This window comes from Phalangium opilio, unplaced genomic scaffold (assembly GCF_054372755.1).
Source record: "Phalangium opilio isolate 3A_F unplaced genomic scaffold, DU_Popi_V2 ptg000056l_1, whole genome shotgun sequence".
Taxonomy (NCBI): Eukaryota; Metazoa; Arthropoda; class Arachnida; order Opiliones; family Phalangiidae; genus Phalangium; species Phalangium opilio.
Window position 1 is genome coordinate 3923935 of NW_028324175.1, and position 6000 is coordinate 3929934.

Sequence of the window (6000 nt, forward strand, 5' to 3'; positions counted from 1 at the left end):
TTCAGCTGTTAATCGAAAGGTTGGTGGTTCGAGCCCACCCGAGAGAGGTGTTGTGAGGTCTCAGATGTAGCGTGAAAAGTCAAACTTTTTCCATAATACGTGATAACCATTTATTTTCTGATCTTTCGTGGCTCAATGGTTAGCACGTTCGGCTGTTAACCCATAGCTTGGTGGTTCGAGCCCACCCGGGAGCGGTGTTTTTGATCTCAAATGTAACGTAAATAGAAAAAGTTTTTCCGCAATACCTGACGACCATTTTTTTTTGGGCGTCCGTGGCGCAATGGTTAGCGCGTTCGGCTGTTAACCGAAAGGTTGGTGGTTCGAGCCCATCCGGGAGCGGTGTTGTGAGGCCTCAGATGTGAAGTAAAAAGTCAAAGTTTTACCTCAATAAATGACGAAAATTTAATTTTTGGGCTTCAGTGGCGCAATGGTTAGCGCGTTCGGCTATTAACCAATAGGTTGGTGGTTCGAGCCCATTCGGGAGAAGTGTTGTGACGTCTCAGATGTAACGTAAAATGTCAGAGTTTTTCCAAAACACCTGACGAACATTTAACTTTTGGGCTTCCGTGGCGCAATGGTTAGCGCGTTCAGCTGTTAATCGAAAGGTTGGTGGTTCGAGCCCAAACGAGAGAGGATTTGTGGGGTCTCAGAAGTAGCGTGAAAAGTAACTTTTCAACAATACCTGACAACCATTTAATTATTGGGCGTCCGTGGCGCAATGGTTAGCGCGTTCGGCTGTTAACCAATAGGTTGGTGGTTCGAGCCCATCCGGGAGCGGTGTTGTGTGATCTCAAATGTAACGTAGAAAGCCAAAGTTTTTCCACAATACCTGACGACCATTTAATTTTTGGGCTTCCGTGGCGCAATGGTTAGCGCGTTCGGCTGTTAACCGAAAGGTTGGTGGTTCGAGCCCATCCGGGAGCGGTGTTGTGAGGCCTCAGATGTGAAGTAAAAAGTCAAAGTTTTACCTCAATACCTGACGAAAATTTAATTTTTGGGCTTCAGTGGCGCAATGGTTAGCGCGTTCGGCTATTAACCAATAGGTTGGTGGTTCGAGCCCATCCGGGAGAAGTGTTGTGACGTCTCAGATGTAACGTAAAATGTCAGAGTTTTTCCACAATACCTGACGAACATTTAATTTTTGGGCTTCAGTGGCGCGATGGTCAGCGCGTTCAGCTGTTAACCGAAAGGTTGGTGGTTCGAGCCCAAACGAGAGAGGTTTTGTGGGGTCTCAGATGTAGCGTGAAAAGTCGTAACTTTTCAACAATACCTGACAACCATTTAATTTCTCAGCTTCCGTGGCTCAATGGTTAGCGCGTTCGGCTGTTAACCAGTAGGTTGGTGGTTCTAGCCCATCCGGGAGCGGTGTTGTGTGATCTCAAATGTAACGTAGAAAGCCAAAGTTTTTCCACAATACCTGACGACCATTTAATTTTTGGGCTTCCGTGGCGCAATGGTTAGCGCGTTCGGCTGTTAACCGAAAGGTTGGTGGTTCGAGCCCACCCGGGAGCGGTGTTGTGGGATCTGAAATGTTACGTAGAAAGCCAAAGTTTTTGCACAATAAATGACGACCATTTAATTTTTGGGCTTCCGTGGCGCAATGGTTAGCGCGTTCGGCTGTTAACCAATAGGTTGGTCGTTCGACCCCATCCGGGAGCGGTGTTGTGAGGTCTCAGATGTGACGTAAAAAGTCAAGGTTTTTACATAATACCTGACGAGCATTTAACTTTTGGGCTTCCGTGGCGCAATGGTTAGCGCGTTCGGCTGTTAACCAATAGGTTGGTGGTTCGAGCCCATCCGGGAGCGGTGTTGTGAGGTCTCAGATGTGACGTAAAAAGTCAAGGTTTTCCACAATACCTGACAACCATTTAATTTCTGAGCTTCCGTGGCTCAATGGTTAGCGCGTTCGGCTGTTAACCAATAGGTTGGTGGTTCGACCCCATCCCGGAGCGGTGTTGTGAGGTCTCAGATGTGACGTAAAAAGTCAAGGTTATAAAGATGAAGGTTAATTTGTCTCACTTAATTTAAATTCGAATTTTTAACTAGCACTCTCGGCAACGGCCATATCTTAGGTCGAGTTACGTCGATTTTGAAAATGTTATTAAAAATCGAGGTACATTTTTATTTATTGTTCAATCGAGATGAAATCACTTTTAATGAGTGTTTTATTGGAATTAAGCTGAATTCGGTCAAAAATTTCTCCAGAAAAAAATGCATTCAAAAAAGTACCGAAAAAATCGCAGGTTTTTCTTCTTCAAGACACAAAATCCGTGAATACGATTTCTTATTGAAAATTGAATTTTAACAGTTTTTTGAATGAATATCGTTACATTGCTTGAATTAAAGCAAAAAGTATAAAAATAATGGTTTCAGTGGTTATATTTGACAATAGTGTAGAAATACTCAAAATATGCTTCTTTGGCCGTGAAACGTCGATTTTGAAAATGTTATTAAAAATCGAGGTACATTTTTATTTATTGTCCTGACGATCATTTAATTTTTGGGCTTCCGTGGCTCAATGTTAGCGCGTTCGGCTGTTAATCGAAAGGTTGGTGGTTCGAGCCCATCCAGGAGCGGTGTTTTGGGATCTCAAATGTAACGTAAATAGCCAAAGTTTTTCCACAATACCTGACGAAAATTTAATTTTTGGGCTTCAGTGGCGCAATGGTTAGCGCGTTCAGCTGTTAACCGAAAGGTTGGTGGTTCGAGCCCAAACGAGAGAGGTTTTGTGGGGTCTCAGATGTAGCGTGAAAAGTCGTAACTTTTCAACAATACCTAACAACCATTTAATTTCTGAGCTTCCGTGGCTCAATGGTTAGCGCGTTCGGCTGTTAACCCATAGCTTGGTGGTTCGAGCCCACCCGGGAGCGGTGTTTTTGATCTCAAATGTAACGTAAATAGAAAAAGTTTTTCCGCAATACCTGACGACCATTTTTTTTTGGGCGTCCGTGGCGCAATGGTTAGCGCGTTCGGCTGTTAACCGAAAGGTTGGTGGTTCGAGCCCATCCGGGAGCGGTGTTGTGAGGCCTCAGATGTGAAGTAAAAAGTCAAAGTTTTACCTCAATAAATGACGAAAATTTAATTTTTGGGCTTCAGTGGCGCAATGGTTAGCGCGTTCGGCTATTAACCAATAGGTTGGTGGTTCGAGCCCATTCGGGAGAAGTGTTGTGACGTCTCAGATGTAACGTAAAATGTCAGAGTTTTTCCAAAACACCTGACGAACATTTAACTTTTGGGCTTCCGTGGCGCAATGGTTAGCGCGTTCAGCTGTTAATCGAAAGGTTGGTGGTTCGAGCCCAAACGAGAGAGGATTTGTGGGGTCTCAGAAGTAGCGTGAAAAGTAACTTTTCAACAATACCTGACAACCATTTAATTATTGGGCGTCCGTGGCGCAATGGTTAGCGCGTTCGGCTGTTAACCAATAGGTTGGTGGTTCGAGCCCATCCGGGAGCGGTGTTGTGTGATCTCAAATGTAACGTAGAAAGCCAAAGTTTTTCCACAATACCTGACGACCATTTAATTTTTGGGCTTCCGTGGCGCAATGGTTAGCGCGTTCGGCTGTTAACCGAAAGGTTGGTGGTTCGAGCCCATCCGGGAGCGGTGTTGTGAGGCCTCAGATGTGAAGTAAAAAGTCAAAGTTTTACCTCAATACCTGACGAAAATTTAATTTTTGGGCTTCAGTGGCGCAATGGTTAGCGCGTTCGGCTATTAACCAATAGGTTGGTGGTTCGAGCCCATCCGGGAGAAGTGTTGTGACGTCTCAGATGTAACGTAAAATGTCAGAGTTTTTCCACAATACCTGACGAACATTTAATTTTTGGGCTTCAGTGGCGCGATGGTCAGCGCGTTCAGCTGTTAACCGAAAGGTTGGTGGTTCGAGCCCAAACGAGAGAGGTTTTGTGGGGTCTCAGATGTAGCGTGAAAAGTCGTAACTTTTCAACAATACCTGACAACCATTTAATTTCTCAGCTTCCGTGGCTCAATGGTTAGCGCGTTCGGCTGTTAACCAGTAGGTTGGTGGTTCTAGCCCATCCGGGAGCGGTGTTGTGTGATCTCAAATGTAACGTAGAAAGCCAAAGTTTTTCCACAATACCTGACGACCATTTAATTTTTGGGCTTCCGTGGCGCAATGGTTAGCGCGTTCGGCTGTTAACCGAAAGGTTGGTGGTTCGAGCCCACCCGGGAGCGGTGTTGTGGGATCTGAAATGTTACGTAGAAAGCCAAAGTTTTTGCACAATAAATGACGACCATTTAATTTTTGGGCTTCCGTGGCGCAATGGTTAGCGCGTTCGGCTGTTAACCAATAGGTTGGTCGTTCGACCCCATCCGGGAGCGGTGTTGTGAGGTCTCAGATGTGACGTAAAAAGTCAAGGTTTTTACATAATACCTGACGAGCATTTAACTTTTGGGCTTCCGTGGCGCAATGGTTAGCGCGTTCGGCTGTTAACCAATAGGTTGGTGGTTCGAGCCCATCCGGGAGCGGTGTTGTGAGGTCTCAGATGTGACGTAAAAAGTCAAGGTTTTCCACAATACCTGACAACCATTTAATTTCTGAGCTTCCGTGGCTCAATGGTTAGCGCGTTCGGCTGTTAACCAATAGGTTGGTGGTTCGACCCCATCCCGGAGCGGTGTTGTGAGGTCTCAGATGTGACGTAAAAAGTCAAGGTTATAAAGATGAAGGTTAATTTGTCTCACTTAATTTAAATTCGAATTTTTAACTAGCACTCTCGGCAACGGCCATATCTTAGGTCGAGTTACGTCGATTTTGAAAATGTTATTAAAAATCGAGGTACATTTTTATTTATTGTTCAATCGAGATGAAATCACTTTTAATGAGTGTTTTATTGGAATTAAGCTGAATTCGGTCAAAAATTTCTCCAGAAAAAAATGCATTCAAAAAAGTACCGAAAAAATCGCAGGTTTTTCTTCTTCAAGACACAAAATCCGTGAATACGATTTCTTATTGAAAATTGAATTTTAACAGTTTTTTGAATGAATATCGTTACATTGCTTGAATTAAAGCAAAAAGTATAAAAATAATGGTTTCAGTGGTTATATTTGACAATAGTGTAGAAATACTCAAAATATGCTTCTTTGGCCGTGAAACGTCGATTTTGAAAATGTTATTAAAAATCGAGGTACATTTTTATTTATTGTCCTGACGATCATTTAATTTTTGGGCTTCCGTGGCTCAATGTTAGCGCGTTCGGCTGTTAATCGAAAGGTTGGTGGTTCGAGCCCATCCAGGAGCGGTGTTTTGGGATCTCAAATGTAACGTAAATAGCCAAAGTTTTTCCACAATACCTGACGAAAATTTAATTTTTGGGCTTCAGTGGCGCAATGGTTAGCGCGTTCAGCTGTTAACCGAAAGGTTGGTGGTTCGAGCCCAAACGAGAGAGGTTTTGTGGGGTCTCAGATGTAGCGTGAAAAGTCGTAACTTTTCAACAATACCTAACAACCATTTAATTTCTGAGCTTCCGTGGCTCAATGGTTAGCGCGTTCGGCTGTTAACCAATAGGTTGGTGGTTCGAGCCCACCCGGGAGCGGTGTTGTGGGATCTCAAATGTAACGTAGAAAGCCAAAGTTTTTGCACAATAAATGACGACCATTTAATTTTTGTGCTTCCTTGGCGCAATGGTTAGCGCGTTCAGCTGTTAATCGAAAGGTTGGTGGTTCGAGCCCACCCGGAAGAGGTGATGTGGGGTCTCAGATGTAGCGTAAAAAGTCAAAACTTTTCCACAATACGTGACAACCATTCAATTTCTGAGCTTCAGTGGCGCAATGGTCAGCGCGTTCAGCTGTTAACCGAAAGGTTGGTGGTTCGAGCCCTCCCGGGAGCGGTGTTGTGACGTCTCAGATGTAACGTAAAATGTCAGAGTTTTTCCACAATACCTGACGAGCATTTAATTTTTGGGCTTCCGTGGCGCAATGGTTAGCGCGTTCAGCTGTTAACCGAAAGGTTGGTGGTTCAAGCCCACCCGGGTGAGGTGTTGAGAGGTC